The following is a 23,320-nucleotide window of genomic DNA, read 5'->3' as shown; positions in this document are numbered from 1 at the left end:
CAGAGACAGAGTGGGGAGCAGAACAGGCAGATCGACGAAGTACACTGCTGAGGGGAGCAGCGGGCGAGACAGGAGAGGTCTGCCGCGCCATGTGGGCTCCTCCGGGCAGGCGGGATTTGAACTCATGCGGAAGTGGCTTCAGCTTCTCAGTGCAGTGCTTTAACCCGCTGCGCCACCAGGGAGGGCCCATATTTTCTTTTTTAAAAAGATTTATTTATTTATACATACAGAGCTGAGGTAAAGGCCAGAGGTGCAAGGGCAGTGAGAGGATTCACCAGAGACAGAGCGGGGAGCAGAACAGGCAGACTGAGGAAGTACACTGCTGAGGGGAGCAGCAGGCGGGTCAAGAGAGGTCTGCCTCGCCATGTGGATCTCCTCCAGGGCAGGCAGGGATTGAACTTGTGCTGAAGTGGCTTTAGCTTCTTAGTGCTGTGCTTTAACTTGCTGTGCCACTAGGAAGGGCCCAGAATATATTCTGTTATCACAATATTTACTTCTTGCATATGGATATTTCCCTGTGTTATCACTTCTCCTTGACTGTGTTTTCTTTGAAATAAATCTGAAATTGATTAGACATTTTTCCTTTTCTAAATTAGGGCAGTGATTACCCAAATTTTATAAAAATAAGAAGGGAACCATTCTTTTGAGCTTCTTTAGAGAGATTAAAAAGTCTTGTTTTCCTCTGTGGAGGTGAGGCAGGTGAGAATGGATGATTGTCCTCTCCTGTGTCAGAATTTTGGGTAGCAATAAAAACCAGTGCAGGCATATCATATATTTTAAAAGGATATTGGGTAGAGTGTAGTGGCTCATTAAGCATTCCCAGGCTTGGTGAGCCAGGTTCAGGGCTAAGCTGCCAGAAACAATGCCCACAATCATATTGCACAATGATTCCCATGAGGATGCCAGAATCATCTAGCGACAGACTGACAGACGCCACAGCCTGCCCCATTGACACTGCTAGCTTTGGGTGGCTCTAAGTGCTGCCATCTCTGCCCTGGACTTAACCTTACTGCAGTTGCTGTTAGTGTATGAGAAAGTGCCTTCTGGTTTCTGCTTCTCCCACCCAGTTGTCTGTTTCTTGTCTGGGCTGGGCACGTGGTTTTGGCAGAGCATGTTCTCAATATCTTGGGCACCTGGGAATGCATTTAGCCATTGGAAATCATAAGGGTGGGGGAGGGCGTTCTTAAATTTAGATGTGGCAAACTAACTTTCTGAAGTAAAGTGGGGAAGTTCCTTAAATGAAATAGGGAAAGTTCAGATGGTAAGCCGTCAAAGAATGAGACATTTACTGCATCTGATGGTTTAGATGTCACATCTGTTGAACCCTCACTGTGTTAAAGGCACCACACTAAGTGTCTTATTCACATTGTTGCAGGTTGTCCTCACATTAGAAATGAATAAATAGGCCAAGAGAGGAAGTAATCTACCTAAGATCACATAGTTAGTACAGAGCTGGGATACAATTTCACATTAATGATTCTGAAGCTGGTGCTCATAACTGCTGTATTAAACTGACTCTTTCAGGGTCTAGCCCCATTCCATATATTCTCTTCAAAAATCCTATAAATGAATCTTTAAAATCTACTCTACCAAATTTTTCAAAATCTTTTGTGTTGTGTATGTGTATATATATAAAAGCATTTTTTTTAACATTTTTTAAATTCTTTTTTTATTTTTGCATAGAAGAACTGGGATATAGACCAGAAGTGTGAGCAGTGAGAGGATTCACCAAAGACAAAGTGGGGAATAGAACAGGCAAATTTACTGAAATACACTGCTAAGGATGTGGGTCACCTCCCTGTCTGGGGATTGAACTCAAGCCATCAGGTTGATAGCACTGAGATTTAACCCCTAGGCTACAAGGGAGGCCCATTTTTTTTTAAAAAAGATTTATTTATTTGTGCGTATAGAACTGGGGTACAGGCCAGAGGTGCAGGGGTAGTGAGAGGATTCACCAGAGACAGAGTGGGGAGCAGAACAGGCCGACTGATGAAGTACACTGCTGAGGGGAGCAGCAGGTGGGCCAGGAGAGGTCTGCTGAGCCATGTGTATCACCTCCTGGACAGGTGGGGATTGAACTCATATGGAAGTGGCATTAATTTCTTAGTGCAGTGGTTTAACCAGCTGCGCCAGCAGGGAGGGCCCATATTTAGGCTTTTTAAAGGAAGTTAAAAACTATTGGTTTTAGGGCCCTCCGTGGTGGTGCAACAGGTTAGAACTCAGCATGACAAGCTAGCTTCAGCCGCTTCAGTGTGAGTTCGATCCCTGCCCCAGAGGTGACCCACTTGGTGTGGCAGACCTCTCCGGTCTCCAGCTGCTCCCCTTAGCAGTATATTTTGTCCATCTGCCTGTTCTGTTCCCCACTCTGTCTCTGGTAAATCCTCTCACTATGGCTGTACCCCAGCTCTGTATGCATAAATAATCTTAAAAAAAAAAAACTTAAGAAGTCACTAAAAAAAAACACTTGGTTTTAATTTGCCTTGACTTTACCCATTTTCAACTAATTGAAAAAAATGTTGATTCTTTTCCTTTTGTGACCATTATTGTAATTTCAATTTGTCATAAGCCACAGCCTGATAAAATGCTTTCATTCTGAATATCAGTGTTTGGAAGCCAGTTATTTAGTGTTAGAGAGACTGGTCTACAAGGAGAAGGGATTTAGGATGACCAAGAACTGAGACAGGAGGGGGAAATTCCCCTCACTTGCTCTACATCCACAAACTAACACATTCTCTCTTCCCTCCTCCCACCCCAATAGTCTTTTAAGCAGCATTATCTATTTTGTTATTTGCTATGATAGATTGAAAAACAGAGCACCTCCTTTCTTTTAGGAAAGTCTTTGATACCATTTTTTTTAAGTGACAGTGAGTTTTTCCTAGTATAAACAGTAAGGTTTTAAGCTTCTGTACCAGTTTGCATTCTAAATTGACTTAATGTACTTCTATTTTAAAGCTAAAAAAATTGTGATATTTAAGAGTAGTAAACAGGAACTGTTATTTAGCTTGGTTCATATCCAGCTTGGCTTGAGAGGTTGGGGGCTCATAAAGACAATCGCCTGTAGTTACGATCAACCAAACTGGAGTAGCTCCTCATAAATCTCAACTCTTATCAATTATTCTTTTAGTACAGGTCTGTCTGTCCTGCAGATTTTTCTTTGCTACCAAAACAGCATTTTATAATAATGTTATTTTACTTATTTGTACCTTTGAGACTAAATATACTATTTTATATTTTGTGAAAAGAAGTAGATAAAGTGCCCTTCCACATATATACTGTTGCAGACAGTGTGAAAATATGGGAGAAATGCTTGATATAAGAAAAATATTGATGAATTTGTGTGATTTCTATTACATCTTTAATTTTGGACATATTATGTTTTCTTTCTTGCCTCAATCTTATCTTTCCTAGGATATAAATTTTCTTTAGGAAACTCTTATTTCTTCTATGCGCTTTTGTTTTTGGTCCAATATAAGCCATATACAGTGGATTTTTGTATAAGTGCAATTGATGTTATATACTCTGCTTTTCCACTACTTTTGAGATTTATGCCTCATTTACTTCAGTGGGCTAGCAATCCTCAAATGGGCAGTTGTCTTTTATTAAACAACCAGGTTGAAAATAGGATGTTGGCATGTTCACAGTTTCTATCTTTATGGACATTAGCTAATAGCGGATTTAATTAGTCTGTATAAGTACCATGGTGAGCCAGAGCAGCGATCCATCTGTCCTGCAGAGCTGCACCAAGGAAACAAGTCACTTAATTGGAATTCTGTCATTCCTGAAGGACACATGAGCCATTTCTCATGTCCCTGAACTTATGTACTATACTCAGAATTCATGCATTCATTTAAACTCTTCAGCATTGCAGTCTATGCTAATTTCATGTGTTACATATATATTAAGCCAAGATTCATTGGAATGGGTAATTCTGCAGGAAAATACCACTTCATAATGTGAACTTAGTTCTTTGCTCATAAGCTGCTTCAGTTTCTTCACCTGTGAAATATAAAATGACCTCATAGTTTCACCACCCCTCCTCAAAATCTGTTCTGTTACTGCTAATATGGCCCACTTATGTAGTTTGTCTTTCTCACTCTCCTTCCTAGCATTTTCCACCTACATTCCATTTAAATACAGAACATTAAGCAAGTTCTTCATGAGTAAAAAAAGGGAGTCTTAAGTAATGGAGGGCCACTACATTCCTTTGAATTATCTGATGAATGTAATAAAAGTTTTGCAGATTTTGGGAGAAATAGTATTTCATAGCAGAGAAGTAGTATTTCATAGCAGAAGTACAGGTGTAGCCTGTAGTAAGTTTTGGGAATATGGATTTGTCATTGGCCCTTTCATGAAACTTGAATTCTGCTTTTCAGTTTGCTAGACACTAATTGAAGACTTTAGGCAGTTTCTTCTTTGTTCTTTATCCAGTGCCCAACATGCGAATTTATCTTAAGAGTTTGATGTCGGGGAAAATGATCTATTACATTGCTGAAAAGTGTTTAGGGACTACCAGACTGAAGATAATGTTTTCCTCCTAGTAGCTAGAGTGAGGATTTAGAAAAAAATAACTCACCTTGGTTGACTTCTAATTTTGAAGTATGGATTATCTTTCCAAAAAAATGAAAGGATTGGTATAAACTATGTAAAAAGTGTAGATCTTTTTGAGGAAGTTAATGGAGTTGGGTACATACATACATAATGCCTGTATGTATGATGACAGCACTGTCAGGAAGAGGCTGTCAAATACTGAGACCTTTGGGTATTCTTCTAACTCCCTGGAATAGTACCAAAAGCAAGCTTTATTTAGTACCAAGCTATTCTTCGTAGTAATTAGTGTGTGTTTTACTAAAATTCATGAAAAACAATAAAACTACAAACAGTGCTTAGATTTATATGTATCTCTTCCCTCTGTATAAAGTGGTAGACAGAAGAAAAATAACCCTGGGAATAGTTATTTTTATGTTTTACATAGATGTGTGTGTTGTCATGTTGTTTCTTAGTAAGATACATGTTTTATATTATGACCAGAAATGTGAGTAGTATGTTTGTATACAAAGCAGAAGTTTAATAAGGTAGTTGTTCATACTTTGCATAAGTATATGCAAGAGGAAGGAATTTAGAAAAAAGAATGGAAGGAGAGAAAGACAAAGCTAGAGGGAAAGGGAGAGATTGTGAGTTTGATAAAATCTCAAGGAATAAATGTGCTCCACATGCTGTTGACCTCCGTTTTGTTAGCATACAAAACAAAACAACAGATGTCATAGGTGATGCCCCTAACACTGATTTCTAAACTATTCAGGTTATTCCATTATCATAGTCTTCCTGACAGGTCTGCCCATGTTGTTTTTGAAATACTAAAGTCCTAGATTTCTTTTTAAATAAGATTTTATTTTTTATAACTCATGTCCTAGGAGAGTGTGTATATCCCCCTCTTTACTTCATCATTCTTAACCATCAGTGTAATACATTGAAATTATAGGGAAGAGTTTTTTTTTTTTTAAAGATTTTATTTTATTTATGCTTACTGAACTGGGCTACAGGCCAGAGGTATGGTGGGTGAAAGGATTCACCAGAGACAGAGTAGGGAGTAGAACAGGCAGATCGACTAATTACACTGCTGACAGGAAATTGGGATTGTCAGGAGAGGGCTGCCACACCATGTGGGTCAGTTCCCTGGCTGGGGTCAAACTCATGCTACAGTGGCTCCAGAGAGCCTCATAATGTGGTGCTTTAACCCATTGCACCACCAGGGAGAGCCCGGGGGAGGTTTTTAAGTGTTAATTTAGGCTGAAAATTTCTAGGTCACAATCAGATGTTTAGAAGACTAGCACACACACGTACACATGCACATAAACACATACATGGCCTTGGGAAGTTTTAAATTAATAATATAGTGAGTCTCTGTGTAAAGCAGTAAGTTGTTTAAATGACTTCTTTTTAAATTTAATTGGAATTATTTTTTCCAAGAAATTTTCAGATTAGATTAGTGTAGAAGTAAGACCATGTTTACTGCCTAATGTATTCTGATAATAATTTTGTTGTAAAATTAAAATATTAAAGGAATCCTTTAATGTGTGTATAGTATATATGTGTGCATGCATACATCCGTCCATTTGTCTTACATCAAGGGAGAAAAAGAGAAATATTCCCAGCATCCAATAAAATACAGCAGCGAGCTTGTTAAACACCTATGTACCTGCATTTCTTCACTGATTTTCAGAATATGTGAACTAGCTGTCAATCACCCAGACGTGTTCAGGTTAATATGGGTGAATACTAATTCATGAGTTGGGCCATGCTAAGTTTACTTCTACTCATTTTCCTTAGACTTAAATGTGGTATGTAGTTTATTTTCTGATTCATCCCCTAGTGCCTCAGATTTCTCATTAATGTGTAGCAGTGGGCCTTCTGCTTTTAATCCTCTTAAACAGCTTTGGAAGAATGGAACAAATTTCTTAAATGAGCCGCTTGGTTAGATGTTACTCGACAGGCAAATGTGATATTTGTGACTAATAATTTTATTCCAGTTTACTAATGCACATTGCAATAATGATAAAGATGGAGATAGTGTATGCTAGAGCTGTATCTTTCTGGGTTGGATGAGTTTTTTGAACATTCGCTGTGCTTTGTTAATATTTTCCATAGGAAATTCTGAGAATTACGTGAGTTAATGTCAATATCTAGCACATAGAAGTTGCTTAATTTATGTTATTTTAATATTAATCACTGGCCTTCTTTCAAGTGCTTGAACATGCTGAAGACTGATTTCCAAATGAATAGGGGTATTTCTGCACAAAAATATTCAACAAAGCAGATTTTAACATTGTTTTCTCATCTAAACTCTCTCTTAAAACCCAACCCCGGTTGATTGTTTTCATTGTACTCTTGGTTTGTTTTTGCATCTAAAGCCTGATAGGCACATAACAAGCGCTTTGTGAACCTTAAACTGAGGGAAAAGAAATTGTTCAGATGAAAGGTATGTGGATAAGTCAGTTTTGGGGCAATTCTAGAAGACTCTTGCCAGAACTGGTATCTTTGTTTTGGTCTTCAGAGACTATTAAATGTGATCATTGAGTCATACTTGCTGTTTTCTCTGTCCCCTGGCTATCTCTCTTAAAACCCTGAAACTTGCCAGCCACTGGATGTTTACAAGGCAGAGTAGGCCTTAGCCCAGGGGGAGTTTGTTTATTAAAAGACAAATAATTAAGTTCAAACATCCCTATCATGTCTCAGCTAGTCTAGTCATGTGAAAGTCAGTGAGTTCTTTTGATTCCTTCTGGTGGTCAGGTCTAAAGGTAACAGATAAATTTGAAAGTAGACACACTGTTGAGATTATTTTGAACTTTATAAAGTAATCTCAGACAGAAATCCTTAAAAAGTAGGTGGAGAAGGAAGGCCATTTATTTTGCTAGTTGTTTTTTAAAGGGATTCATTTAATTAAAATCTTAGACTACACTTTTCTTGCATTAGGTTATAGATGATTAAAAGACAAAACAACCATTAAAAAAAAAAGGAATCACTGATAACTATATCTTCATTTATTCTTTGAAGTTGGGACCATAAGAATTATCTTAAAAGGGATAGTATAACTCTAGATATTTAGACACAAAGTTATTAAAATTGATATTTGTGTTTCATATGATTACATCTCCAAAATGTACAACTTTTTTCTCCTTATATATTTTCTGCTGGATAAAGAAATCAAACACAGATAGTTTGTACCTTCCTGGATACCAGGGCATAATCTATTTCTCTCTTCTTAAGATTTATTTACTTATATATACAAGAATTGGGGTATAGGCCAGAGGTACAAGGGTGAGAGGATTCACTAGAGAAAAAGCTGGGAGCAGAACAGGCAGATTGACAGAAATACACTGCTGAGTGGAGTAGGGGGTGGGACAGGAGAGGTCTGCTGTGCCTTGTGGATCTCCTCTCTGGCAGGGGATTGAACTTATACTGCAGTGGCTGCAGTTGGCTTCATAGTGCTGCGCTCTAACCCCTTGCTCTACCAGGGAGGCTCCAGGGCATAATCTCTTTGATGAAATAACTTGTTAAAACACAGGCACACAAACAAATCCTAAAGAAATGGAGGAGGAATAAGCCAGAGATATAGCTGGTATTCTGGGCAGAGGGGAAAAAAAGCAGGCTCAGAGTCATAAAGTGAATCTGTGCATGGTGTATTTAAGGAAAGTGTCCAGTATTTCCAGAATGGAGTGAATAGGGAGGGAATGGTGGTAGTAAGAGATGAGGTTGAGAGATGAGAAGGGGAGATCAGATCATGATCCTTGTGGACAATTTGTCAGAACATTGGCTTTCAGACTGTTGAGCTGACACTCACAGGGTTTGAATGGAATGACATGATTTGATTTGCTTTTCAAAAGGTCTCATCTGATTGATTTGTTGAGGTGAACAAAGGGAGAGAATAGGAGATCATGTAGGTGAGAAATAAGGTGGCATGGGCTATGGTGGTAAGTGTGGAAACGGGTAGTGAAGGTGTATGGACTGTACTGTTTTCACATGTGCGATTTTAGCACTCCTCTTTTGCATCTTTATATTTTATTTTTCCAGTCTATAAAGGGATATCAAGTATGGTAGAGGCAATACAATTTTATACTCAGTATATATAGAACTATCTAATTTAAGTATGATAGCCTGTATTTTATCCCTAACCCATTTATGTCTTTTTTTTTTTAAGATTTATTTATTTATTCATACAGAACTGGGGTACAGGCCAGAGATGTGGAGGGTGAGAGACTCACCAGGAACAGAGTGGGGAGCAGAACAGGCAGATCAATGAAGTACACTGCTGAGGGGAGCAGCGGGCCGGTCAGGAGAGGTCTGCCTCACTATGCGGATCTCCTCCAGGGCAGGTGGGGATTGAACTCATGCGGAAGTAGCTTAAGCTTCTTAGTGCAATGCTTTAACCCGCTGCGCCACCAAGGAGGGCCCATTTATGTCTTTTTATTAGAAAGTTTCTCAAGCACTCTTTGGATCATTGCCTGTAGTCATTAAAATTTAGATAATTGTTCTTAAAAATACAATTTCTTGTTATAGTCTTAATTATTACATTTTTATTTCAGAAATGACCATTAAGAAGTAGATGCCCAGATGCAAAAGTGATGAAACAGTCAATTTGTCATAAACTAAGATGCAACTGTGGCTTTTCAACCAGATTAGTAAGTATTGCCAGTTTTTTTAAACTTTGTTTATTTTATCTACTTTGAGAACTATTTAATTAAAAAATAGTATAGATATTTTTTTTTTTAAAGATTTATTTATTTTTTCATACAGAACTGGCGTACAGGCCAGAGATGCGGAGGGTGAGAGGTGAGAGGATTCACCAGAGACAGAGAGGGGAGCAGAACAGGCAGATCTACGAAGTACACTGCTGAGGGGAGCAGCGGGCGGGTCAGGAGAGGTCTGCCACGCCATGTGGTCACCTCCGGGGCAGGCGGGAATCGAACTCATGCGGAAGTGGCTTTAGCTTCTCAGTGCAGTGCTTTAACCCGCTGCGCCACCAGGGAGGGCCCTGTTCTATACTTTTTTTAAGGACTTAATTTTGTTCACACTGCTGTAAAGAGTATGCTTCTTGTATATATTTTAAAATTAAATTTGTTTCAGATGTTTCTCCTTGGGAATAATACACCGTTCAGTTCAGCATTTCTTATTGGGGTGATGAAAGTATTCTGGAATTATGGTGATGGTTACACAACTTGATGGTGATGATGGTTACACAACTTGATGAATACAGCAAAAAACACTGAATTTTACATGTTAAAAGGATGAATTTTATGATGTGGATTATACCTAAGGGGGAAAAAAATTACCTTTTAGAATATTAAATCTTGATTAAGAGTAAAACCCAATTGAATACTGATATTTTTAGAATGTGAAAATATGCCAGATATCAATATGTACTCGAGCAAGATGACTTGATAATTGCTAAAGCAGTATTTTTGTAATCATAGAATAATAAATTTTATAATAAATAATGTGATAAGGTTTATTTTTATAAAAAACAATAAAGTACTTTTATTATTTAGGTACTTACTGTCTTAATATTTGGTCAAACCAAATATTATAATGTTCTGATCTACTTACTTGCTGTTTTGTAAATTAATTTTAAGAGACTTTGTGTTTTGCAACTAACTTTTCTATCTAAAATTTTTTTAGGAGCAAAATTGTATCTCTTTTTCTCAGAAGATAATTCCACAAGGTAAGAAATTGTTAATAAAATAGTAAATCAGTTGTTATTGAATAAATGCTTAATTGCATTAGATTTTTAAAATCCTTTCACCATGATGATTCTCAAAAAATTTTCAACTATTTATTTGCTTGCAGGACACAAGTTGATCTTGTTTCACTTTAAGATTAAAAGGGTGTGATAAAGTATTCACTTTTGAGCTGTACATTGCTTGCCAGCATCAGTGCTTACTCCCAGCATCCTTAGGAGTAGTTGGCACATTTTAAGAAAAGTGTTATCTTCCATTGGCCTCATTCATCTTTACCTCAGTGAAAATCGTCTAACTGATTTGGGGGAGCAAAGGTTTACTATTGACGCTGTTGTATTTTTCAGTCATATGAGGTTATTTATTTATTTTTAAAGATGTATTTTGAACTGGGGTATAGGACAGAGGTGTTGGGGGGGCTAGGGGGGCGTGAAATTAGAGATGAGAGGATTCACCAGAGACAGAATAGGTAGCAGAACAGGCAGATCTAACTAAAATACACTGCTGAGGGGAGCAGTGGGCAAGTAAGGAGAGGTCTGCTGTGCCATGTGGGTCACCTCTGGGCCAGGGATTGAACTCGATCTGCAGTGGCTTCAGAAAGCTTCATAACGCTGCACTTTAACCAGCAGGGAGGGCCCTATTTTTTTCTTCTAAGGGGGTATGGAACCCACATATTCATGACATTGCTCAATGACAGCACCACAATATTAGGAGAAGCAAATTCTCTGAATCCCCTGATAAAAATTGTCAGAATGGTAATACTTCCAAGTCTGTAGTGATGGTATGCCTCATAGTGAAGATCAGAGAGAGAGGGGGAGACCCCATAAGGGGTGCTGGCATTAGGAGGAGTATAGTGGCAGCGTTGTCAGATCAGGGATGGGCTTCCATCTGGTGGAAGAAGCTAAAGGTACCTAGTTGGGAGCAGTTTTTGTAAGAGAGGAGAACCTTAGGGATACTTTGTTCTGGCGGCCTATTAGAAAATATGAAATTGACTTAGAGGAAAAGAAAAGGAATTCATGTCTACTAAAAGTGAAGCTGGCGTTGAGACTTTTTGAAGATGTAGTTATTTATGTCAACACTTCAGTGTTTATAGGATCTTTAGTGGGGAGATAAGCAAGTCTTAAAAGTTGCTGTTAATTTTGTATCCCACGCATTGTTTAATACTTACCCCATTCTTAAAAAGTAACTATTCATTGAATTAGACATAAGGTAACAAAATAGCCTTTGTTTAATTTCTTTCATTTTTGAGTATATCATATGTCATAGTAAATTCATTATTCTCACTTCAATATCTTAACACAAAACATAGTAGAACAGATACTACTCTCATTTTACTAATGAGGAAAGCCGTAGTGGAATTAGCTTTAGACTAATCATTACTGCTGCCCTGTCAATTGATATTTTACTACATACAGAAAGTGTAATTACAAAATGGTTTTAACTTTAAAGAAATGTTTCTAACCAAGAAGAGTCTGATAGCCTGAGAAGTTTAAAAATATATATAACCGGCCCTCCCTGGTAGAGCAGCCGGTTAAAGCACAGCACTAAGAAGCTAAAGCCACTGCAGCATGAGTTCGATTCCTACCTGCTCCGGAGGTGACCACATGGCGAGGCAGACCTCTCCTGACCCGCCTGCTGCTCCCCTCAGCAGTGTACTTCGTTGATCTGCCTGTTCTGTTCCCCACTCTGTCTCTGGTGAAGCCTCTTGCCACCCCTGAACCTCTAACCTGTACCCCAGTTCTGTGTGCACAAACAAATAAATCTTAAAAAAAAAAGAAAAAAAGTTGTTAAAAAAAAAATATATATATATAAAACCAATGAACAATGTAAACAGTAATCACTTTAACCTTAAGTCTCACTAAAACAGCATTTAATCAATTAATATGGATGTTGTCCACCATTATTATATAGAGGGTTATTTCATAAATAGTTCCAATTTTGAATAAATATCATAAGGATAGTTTTAACTTTTGAACATACCTATTTACTTAAAGATTTGGTGTCAAATTTTTTGGGTGTGAACATTTTGATTTCATGTATTTTAGATGTAACTCTCTGGCCCCAAATTGTTTGTTGGTTGAAAATAAAGCAAGTTGTATTATAAACCTTTACTTTTATCCTAAAAGTCCTAATTTTGTTCAGGCCTAGCTTTAGTGGTATAAGCACAGGTCAAAATTGGTTTTGAGTAATCCGGGGCCAGAGGATCCTTGAATATACTAGCTATTTGTTTCAGTATTTACTTTACATTTGAGTCATTGAAAGATTGTGAGAGATTTCACAAGTAGGTGGTGGGCTAAAAGAATACAGATTAAGTTGTAGTCTCTTGAATAGATTGGTAGTATAGGAATTTGAAGTTTAACTGTTTTTGTTCAAAAACAGGCAATGGTATTAAAAAGACATGTCTTCTCACTCTGGTTTCTCATTGTATATGAAGGCTTAGATGTTACCATTCAATTTATGTAATCTTGAACCTTAAAAAAAGTGGGTAATACTGACATTTTATTAAAGAATACGCTTGGTTCAGGTACCTTTTTGTTTCATGTTCTGCTCTTCCTTAGAATTCCATACGAACTGCCTTGATTTAATTTTTAGTTACTTGCTTTTAGATTAAAAAAAAAACCTCAAAACTCAGAATAGATTGAAACTTGACACAAATTGCTGCCACAGAACAAAAGTGCTGATCAAGTTAAATCAACCCCTGTAATGTGTATTGAAAGGAAAACCTCTCCTCTCTCCCCCAATTTGAAGAACAAGCATTTTTCCTGCCAAGAAGGGCTGACTTTAAATGGACCAGCTGTCCATATTAGGAGCATAGGGTTGCTAAGGTGACCATGGCTGTTTGGAGAAAAATGCAGCTGAGAGGGCAAGTTCTTGATGTGTGAGCTGAGGGAAGGAATGTGGTGTGATTGCGCATCATTCCTCCTAATCACATGCTCACAAAATGCTGTGTGGGCAGCATGTAGAAACTACAAGTCTGTGTGCGGTTAAAACATTCTGTTTTCATGTGAGCCAGAGCTTACAGTTTAGATTGAAAACGTCTACTTATATGTAGATGCGTGTTTTTGTTGAAGGGAAGGGCATTTTGATGGTTGATGAAAAAGGGAATGAATTTATTTGGCTTGTTGGACACATACTTCCATATTGTTAAAATTTTATCTTGGGTTAAATGAACTTTCCAGTGCACCCTTTTTAGTCACATACACAATGTTCGTAAGTTACCCAGGTGAGTGATGTATTCCTTGTAATTGTGCTCATTTCTTTGGCACTTTTAATTTCAGAATTATTTGAAATGTTTATGTTGAGTGTTTTCTTTCTTTTTTTAGTATTTTTCTTCTTTCCAAGGGAGATGTACATGAAGTGTTTTTCCCTGAAGCATCCAAAAATAGGTTCTGTCATTTTGTAGAAAAATATGATTCATGGAGCAATAGGAAAGGTCAGGTTCTTTAAATAAAACACTATTTAGATGTTGTCATGGGCATCATTGCTAATGTTTGAAGTGAGATATGACACAGACATAGACAGTGAAGTATGAGATAAATCCTGTTTCCAATTCCCTGCAATAATGTGTTCATCTTAACTGAGCCATAAATGTGTAATGTGTTTAAGAGATGATGTAGTTGAAACATTGGCAACCCTGTATGATATTAGCATCACATTTTTTCCCCTTAATCAGTCTGCTTGTTTTGACATGATTGCTGTTTAATTTATAAAGTATGGAGGGAAATTAAAAGATTAAATGATTTAATCTTTGAATCCTGTTGGTTATTTGCCATTTCTCATGTGTACCTTGATAACTTTTGATCACATTCTCTATCACTTGTCTCCTTGCCCGAAACACAAACAGAATAGAATCTGTTTATATTTTACAACAGTCTTTAATTTTAATATACTTAAATACATAAATATTTTTCCCTTACAGTTTGTCTTAATCTTTTCATAGCCAGAAGTCATCAAGATAATTCTTCAACTAAAGTTATGGCTTTGCATATCACATTTAATTTGTAAATCTCTTAGTAACTGACTTGTATAAGAAGTACTGGTATGAATTCACTCTTTCCATATTGATAATTGGTTATCCTGGTGTTTTTAATATTTTGAGTAACTGCCATTCTCTTTTCCATAGCAGCTGTGCCATTTATGTTCTTACCAGCAGTGCACAAGGGTTCCAATTTCTCTACATCCTTGCCAACACTTTTCTTTTGTTGTTGTTGTAGATATCCTAATGGGTATGAGGTATAGCTCATTGTAGTTTTGATTTGCATTTCCCTAGAGGCTAGAAATGTTGAGTATCTTTACATATTTTGGTTGGTCATTTATATATTTTTCTTTAGAGAAATTTCTGTTCAAGCCCTTTGTCTAGTTTTTGATCAGAGTATTTGCTTTATTTGCTGTGTGTGTGTGTATTTTTTCTGGATATTAACCCCTTAACAAGACAAATGATTTGCAGATATTTTCACTCTGTTCATTATTTCCTTTTGTTCACAGAAGTTTTTAATTCTCATGTAGTTTAGTTTATCTGTTTTTACTTTTGTTTTTTGTGGTGTCATATCCAAGAACTCATTGCCAAATCCACTACTTGAAGCTTTTCCCAAACTGTTGGATTGTCAGAAAAATCATGACATTTTTTCCCTGTGTTTTTCATAGATCATTTATTTATATAAAGAACAAAGATCAGTCAGTGAGATATTGCCTTTTTTGGTTGATAACCTCTTACCATATTTCAGTGAGCTTCAGAATTTCTCGTTCATAGAAATACCTGTTCTTATCAGTGGAAACTGAACAGGTACTGATTCACAGCCGCGTCTGAATTAAACATTATACCATGCAAGGAGTTTTGGAAAAAGTGAAACAAACTAAAGTCTTAAAGTCAGGCAGTTAGGTGGAGGTGGCAACATATCCCATCCACGCTCCAGTCATTTTTGATGGGTGATCACACTTGTGTGTGGTCTTAAATAGTCTTGATGGTACACAACTCCTATACATCTGGCAAGCCCTGGATGTGGTTGATAATTCATTACAACTTTTCAGTTGTCCACCGTATGCATTTGTATTGCTTGATTCCTTGCTAGGAACTCAAAAAGCACGACACCTTTAAAATCCCACTGCATTGAGAGGATAACCTTCCTCTGATGAATGTCTGCTTTAGATGTCTTTTGAGGTGAATTATCACGTCTGGACCAAGACTGTTTTTGCACCACATTATTGTAAACGATATGCTTCTTCCCAGGTGCTTCAAAAAGGATCATTTTCCTCACGTTTAATGAGCATATCACAGATGTTTATGTGTGCTGTCAAATGAACTTTTTTGAGTTCATGAGGAAGCCAAATATTGAACTTGCTTACATATCCCAACTTTTTTAGGTGGTTGTGAGCGAATGATGCATGTTCAATGTTTTTGCAATATCGCGTGTCCTGTAATGTGGGTTTGACTCAACCAAAGCCTTTATTTTGTCATGATCAACTTCCATGGGCCTCTCTGATCTCGTTGAGATCAAAGTCACCAACATAGAATTCTGTGAACTATTGTTGGCACTGACATTCTTGCAGAGCTTTGTAATCGTGAACTTTATGCAACTTTTCATAAGCTTGATGCACATTCTTCCCTTTATGAAAGTAAAACAGTAAAATATGGCAGAAATGCAGTTTGATCTTCCATCTTTCACTTGTTCAATATCCAAAACTCAACCAAATCACTTATTTGTTTTTTGAAATGAAGCTAGAACAGTCAACTGCCAAATGACTAGCAATAATAAGGATGCTAATGACACTAGTACGTCCAAAAATGAACTAGTGCCATCTGTTGAAAAAAATGTGACATTACTTTTCTGACAGCCCAGTAACATCAAATTCACTTACAGTTAAGATCTTAGAAGTATTGACACACAAGGTGCTAGAGCACAAATGATGCCTAGATATTGTTTAACGATACCTGTAAAAAGAGCTGTACAGTTCCCTGGGGACATGAATGATTCTAGAGCTGGGGCAAAACAAACAAACAAAAAAAAAATTAAGACCAGTGTGGAGCATCTTATAATGCCAAAAAGGAGGAAAGTTTTTAAACAAACAAAAAGCTTACAGTGATGGGAATATGTCAAATGTAGGTAGGTGCCAATTAAAAGAACTCTGGGGGAAAGTTGGAATAAGTTGAACAAGAAAATAAAGTATAAAGTAGTACTGGATTACAATCTAAAGTATAAAATAAACATCCATGGCTCCATGGTAATATGAATAAGTGACTGAATAAATAAATAATTGGAGAAGAGGCAAAGCCTTGTGCATAACTCAGTGATTTATGCCATCACTCTGTCTTCAGCAAGGTGGAGCATAACTGCCTATTCCTTAAGTGAGGGCTGTGCACAGTGACTTCTTTTCAGAAATACTCAATGGAAGGGAGGTCCGGGAGGAGTAACTGGACAGTGAAGCAGCCTCATAAACACTGTCCAAGCCAGGTGGTCAGGATCAACATCAGCAGCAATAAGTCATATTGATGCTGTTTTTTCGAGGATTGTGAGGAAAAAGGCACTTTATCTTTGTGATTTCTCCTTTCCCAAACTTTTGTCTAGTCATGACAAATACTTAAGAGACATCTAGTAGGACATTCTACAAAATATTTGACTAGTATTCCTGAAGACTGTTGGAGTCATTAAAAACAGGGAAAATCTGAGAAACTGAGTATATCCAAGAGGATCCTAAGGAGACATAATGATTAAATAGAATGTGGCATCTTGGATGGGATCCTGGAACAGGAAAGGACATCACATAAAACTAAGGAAATTAAGTATGGACTTTAATTAATAATAGTCTAGCTATATTAGTTCATTAGTTCCAACAAGTGTGCCATACTAATTATAACATGCTAATTACATAAAACACTGAGTGTCAGTATGTGGGTATGGTACTGTCTGCTCAGATTTTCTCTAAATCTAAAGTTGTTTTAAAAACTAAATTTTTTAAAGAAGAATCTCTCTACATATATATTTTTTAATCCCAGGAATTATGTAGTTTACAAGTTTTACCAGATTTTTGCTCATAGCCCACTCTTTAATACATATTACTCCTATAGCAACTAAAGTTTTAGGAAAAGCTGGTAAAAGAATAATTTGCTTGAGGGTATTGCATAACTGGTTCTTGAAAACAGGCTTAATTTAACATTTATTATGCCTCAGTGGCAGCCAGCTTGGAGACCTGCATAAATGGTAGAAGGTTGTGCTTAGTAAAATGGTAAGTTCTTTGTTATTGTTTAAAAAATTAATTGAAATTCTTAGTAAAAAAGCATTAACTATAACTTTGAATATATAAGTTGCCTAAACCTCTTTTATATTTTGGATATAATCTGAACACACTTTTGATAAAGAGAAATACGGTTCAAGTAAATAATTTATTTCTCTTTTTCAGAATAATTTTGTTTAAAGAACTTGAATGATGGCTTGGTTATTTTTATGTTACTGAAGCAAGTATAACTAGGACTATATATTAGGGAAATAGCATTTATTGCCAGCCCAGGATTTTTCTTGGAGGCAGGGAAGAAAAGAATTTGTTCTGGATATTTTCCCTTACTAATATTTGTACCTGAAGTTATAACAGAATAAACATTTGTTTGTAGTATATTAATTAAAAAGTGAAAATATGCATACTAGTAAACACAGGCTCAAGCAATTTCATTTTTATCAGCAGAAGGAACTTAAAGCCTTACTTTGTTAGCATTACTTTTATTTGTAAATAAAAGAAGGAAAAGATTGCTTTTATCTGATGAATTTTTGAGTGAATTGCTATAAAAAAAAAGAAAATATTGGAAGACACTAATTCCAGTAAATCATTATTCAATATCCTGTAATGCTTTATAATAATTTCACCATATTCCTGTTTTAGCTGAAATAACCACCAAATAATTAGATAAACCAAAGATGCTGGTGTTGGAGTACATGTGGCAATCCAAAAAAAGTGCTAATCAAAAAAAGTACTAATAAATATTAAGCATATTTAAAGGTTCAAACTTAAAAGTGCTTAAGGGAAAGACTTAGGATCAGAAATTCAACATAGAAAGTAGTCTCAGTCCTTGATTTTCTTCACCTTTACCACACCCACTCCTCACCCACATGCATCATAGGATTAGGAGAGAACTAGCTTGGAGGAAGTAAAACATCTGGATAATGACAGACCTTGAATCTTTGTGTATGAAAAAAGAACATCTGTTACCGTATCTAAGTCTTGCATATATGTGCTCACTTTGACAGCACATGCCAGCCATTGTGGCATGAGTCTGCTCCCTGGCCAGGTAGCTAACTCGCCAGGGAGCTAACTCACAAGGCTCAGCAGACCTCTCAGGTCCCCCTGATGGTGCCACAGCAGTGGATTCACCTTCTACCTGTTCTGCTCCCTGCAGTGTCTCTGGTAAATCCTCTCACACATCGACCTATCCCCCTCTGGCCCACACACCGATACTTGTATGCATAAATAGATAAAAATAAACCTTAAAAAGATTTTTTGTTGTTGTACTGTAGCTAAATTTCAGAGCATGAAATAGCTGTCAGTTTAGATAAATCTAAAATAATTTCAAGTTCCATTTTAAAAAGTGATCTTTTAAATATTAAGTAACATGTACATTAACTAAATCTAAGATTATTTGGTTGTAGCATTAGTGATTTTTTTTTTTTAAGATTTATTTGTGCATACAGAACTGGGGTACAGGCCAGAGGCTCAGGGGCGGTGAGAGGCTTCACCAGGGACAGAGTGGGGAGCAGAACAGGCAGATCGACGAAGTACACTGCTGAGGGGAGCAGTGGGCGGGTCAGGAGAGGTCTGCCGCACCATGTGGTCGCCTTCGGGGCAAGCGGGAATCGAACTCATGCGGAAGTGGCTTTAGCTTCTCAGTGCTGTGCTTTAACCCGCTGCGCCACCAGGGAGGGCCGTGATATGTTTTTATATTGCAGGAATTCAGGGACAACATTTATCAGTAAGTATGTTGCTATTTTAAAACACTAGGGTATTTATTGATTCAACTAAAACTTTTTGTTCTGTCTAAGCACTGGAGTTTATAAACTTATATTTTGGGTGGCTGTGGAGCAGAGAGACAGGGAATTTAAAAAGTGGTCAATATGTAGTAAGATAATTTGTAATAAGTAATTTGGAGAGCAAGATATCAGTGTAAGAGGATAAGGGGTGCTGTTCTGGAGAACGGGTTTTCATACTTTGTATAGGGGCTCAGGGAAGTCCTCTAATAATTGACTTGTGAAGAAAGACCTGAAGCAAGTGAGAATACCTCCTGTGTAGGTACTGGGTGGAAGAGTGTTCCAGCAGTTACAAAGGTAGGTGGGAAAATGGTTAGTGTATTCCAGAAACTGGAAGTCAGTGTAGCCGGAGCAGAGTGTAGAGGAGAGTTGTAAAGTAACATAAAATCAGCAGTGGGGCGAAAGGGGCAGGAAGTGATACAGATATTTAGGCCCTTATGGATGAAGGAACAGAAAGTCTTTATTTTTTACTTTCATGGAAATAGAGGTAGGCAGGTGGAATTCTGTCATGTCAAGAAAAATTTAAATGACTTTGAAATATGTAAAAATAGATGAGTGACTGTCCTGTTTTGCTCATCATTGGGTTTATCTCTCTTATTTTCTTTTGAGTTATTTCATAGTTCTGGAATTTGTAGAACACGTATAAATGCACAGGCATCTTTTCCATAGAAATGCAAATTAACTGTGTCCGTTGGAAAGCAACACTTCTTGGAGAGGAATTTCTTTGGTTTGACTAAGAGATGTAAAGGCTGGTCCTCTCTGGTGGCTCAAAGGGTTATAAAGCACAGCACTATGAAGCTATCCTCATCCACTGTAGCACCAGTTCAATCCCTGGCCAGGGAGGTGACCCACATGACATGGTGGACCTCTCCACGGTCTTGTCCACTGCTCCCCTCAGCAGAGTATTTCAGTCAGTCTGCCTGTTCTGCTCCCCACTCTGTTTCTGGTAAACCCTGTCATCATCCTCCCTTCCCCCGTGCCTCTGTTCTGTACCCCACTTCTTGTAATGCATAGATAGATACATCTTCAAAAAAAAAAAAAAGCAAAATCTAGCAACTGTAGCCTCATGCTTATAAGGTATTTTCTAGTGGTTATAACACAATATATTATTACTATATTGAAAAGGTTAGTAGCAGCTGGGTCAGTGAGGGTTCTGGCTGGGAACAGGAACCTGACAAAAGAAACAAAATTTAATGAAAGAATTGTTTGTAGGGGGTACGCAGGTTAAAGGAGACCACAAGCAATGCTGACTAAGTTAGTAAGTAAAAGCAGAAAGTTACCACCACCTTTGTCTAAAAGGGACATGGGAAGGGAGTGATTACCTGAGCCAGCAAAACCAGTAGGTACAGGAGAGCGTTGCCAGACTGGCGCCAGCAGAAAGATTTCAGTCGGAAGTGGAAATACAGCCAGCCGGTCTCCCAGTGCTCTCACAGGTCAGGCTCCTCAGCATGGAGCAGGGAGACTCAGGAGGGTCAGCTGAAAACTAGTCACAATTGTAAATAACTTTAAAACTCTGCCTTTAATAACAAATAAGCAAACAGCTCATGTGCCTAAACTTTAAAAGAAAATCACGTACACAATTTTTTAGTTGTAGAAAGTTATAAAACTCAGTTGGGTAAGTTTTAATAACATTAAACAATTATTAGGGCTAAAAAATCATCCATAAACTTTGGTGAAGACTTAAAAATGTGTATCACATTAAATATTTTACTTTGTCTATTTTATATAGCTTGCTTAAAATTAATTGAGTTAATTTTAAAACTTCATGGAACCATTACTTTATATTTCTAAGTATTTGAAAGCTCTTTTGTTGTGTCTTTTTACTCTTTTTAATGCAAAATATTTCAGATTTAATTTTTGCAATTTACTTCAGTTGAAAGAAAGCTTAATTCATCTCATCCAGTCTCTTAAACATTAATAGAATTTACTGAACATTGGTGGTGATTGGAAGCTCAGCATTTAAAGGGAACTCAATTCCATTTTAGATGGAAGTTTATTTACTTGTAGATATCTGTGATTTGGTCCATTTTCTGTTTTAGGAGTAAATCAAGTTCAGTATTTCACATAATAGAGAAATTTGAAGAGCTAACTCTGCTCTCCTCTTCTTGACTGCCAAATAACTTCTCCAAACTAAATTTCAAAGGTTTCTTCGGTTTTACCTCACTGATCTGACTCCATTCTTATCTCCTCTCACCTTGAATCTGTCTTTTAAGTTTCTGTGATACCACACTCTTGGATTTTCTTCCTGCTCCTTGGACAATGAGTGCCTGGCCGACCTTCCTTGTGGGCCTTTCTTTCTCAGCAGCTCTCTTAATGTCCATTCAGAGTTTCTGTGCATCTTGTTTTCTTCTCACAGGCAATTTCATCTTGCCCACTGCCTTGCAGCCATAAACTGATAACAGCCAGATTCATACCTCCTACTCAGGGTGTTCTTCCCACTTTAAGACTTGATTTCTGTGTCTTGTAAGTGTTTCCATTTGGATTTCTCACAGGCAACCCAGGAGATCTCTTGACAAGTCCCAGGTTTTCTGTAATAACCTCATTAATTTCAGTTACTTCTGATAGAATAGAAGTAACTAGCAACTTTCCAAAGCATCGAACTTGCCTTGAACCTTGTGTCATTTATATGTTCCTTAGCTCAGTGAAGGTGCTGTTATCTAAATGGAAAATGAGGACATTTTCATTGCCTTCTGCTAGTCAGTCATCAGGTGATATTGATGCTAACTCCGGAATATATCACTCCAATCTCAACTTCTTGTTCCTGTCCTCCTTGCTCACTACCCTAATTCAGACTCCCTCCCCGGTTGTTAATGCTGCAGCAGCCTTCAAACCTGTAACAACCTTGAGGAGGTAGTAGTGGCAGTTAAGTGTCTTTTAACCTACCTATGTGGAATCATAAATTCAAAAAGGTGGAAGTAAGAACTCAGGTCTTTCTAGTCTTTATATTTTCACTGTATTATACTCCCTTGCAGGCATAGTCAGAGATTGATAGAGCTTTCACTGGGGAAATACAGAATGCTAAAAGCAAACCCTTTTATTTTAGATTTTACTGTGTTTTAAAGTACATCTAGGTAGCAGAACTGTTGTAGGTTATTTATCAGTTATATAAGAATTAAAATGTTACAATTATTGAAAATAAAATGTTACCTTAGCCATATTCTACCTTCTGTTTAGCAGAGTTGTGTCAGAGGTTTTGAAATAGAAATTGACATGGGAAGTTTAAGACTAGTACTATATATATTCTATGTAGCTATTAAATTTATTAAACTCTCAGTTTTTTTTTTAAAGATGTATTTATTTATGCATACAGAACTGATGTATAAGCCAGAGGTGCAGATGTGGTTAGAGGATTCACCAGAGAAGTAGTGAGGTGCAGAACAGGCAGATGGACTTAGTACACTGCTGAGGGGAACAGCGGGTGGGTCAGGAGAGGTCTGCTGGGGCATGATTTTAATGATTTTAGGAGACATTTTCCTATTTTATTTACTGAATTTAGGGTGTACCTTATCGTTAATGGCACGACATAGTTTAGTTGACAGCTTTTTTGTCTTACTGGTGTATAAGGTATTTGTAGTAAAATCAGTTGCCTCTCAACTTTAATGAAAAGCAGTATATATCAGTTTTCAAAAGAATAATGATAAGAATATAAATATTGGCCACCAAACCAATCACTTTTTGGGAATCACTTTTGGATAGTTCCACTTTCTTAAAAATTACCAAGAACTGGAATGTAATCAAGAAGGACTTTGATTCTTAAAATTACTGTTGTGTATCTCATGATTCAGTTGTAATAATACATGTTAAAGAACATCCTTTAACATGTCCTTTGTCTTTAATTAGTCCTTTGTCTCTGAGTAGATGGCCTTCTTTTGCATCTATTCTCAATAGGTGTGAGTATCTGGTTACAGAGTTCTTGACTCAAAAGAGAAAAACAACCCAAAAAACACATACATGTTTTATTAAGTGACATTTCTAAGGCCTGCTGTGAACTAAGGTGATCAAAAACAGAGATTTAAAAACCAATTCAGAGCCTAGGGGTGTATAGAGTGTACTTGTTTGGTAGGAGCAGAGAGCCTGATACAC

At 37.2% G+C, this 23,320-nt stretch overlaps 1 protein-coding gene across 1 annotated transcript in view; it reads left to right on the top strand.

Annotated features, from left to right (window-relative positions):
• FRS2 (fibroblast growth factor receptor substrate 2) overlaps window positions 1-23,320 on the top strand; it is a 98,638-nt gene that overhangs the window by 43,702 nt on the left and 31,616 nt on the right. Inside the window, exons 2-3 of the mRNA XM_012720588.1 lie at window positions 9,081-9,176; window positions 10,174-10,216. The gene's annotated coding sequence lies outside the window, so the exon portion shown is untranslated. The remainder of the gene's footprint in view (window positions 1-9,080; window positions 9,177-10,173; window positions 10,217-23,320) is intronic.

This window comes from Condylura cristata, unplaced genomic scaffold (genome assembly GCF_000260355.1).
Source record: "Condylura cristata isolate star-nosed mole 26May11 unplaced genomic scaffold, ConCri1.0 scaffold00004, whole genome shotgun sequence".
NCBI lineage: Eukaryota > Metazoa > Chordata > Mammalia > Eulipotyphla > Talpidae > Condylura > Condylura cristata.
This window is presented reverse-complemented; position numbering and strand designations above follow the sequence as displayed.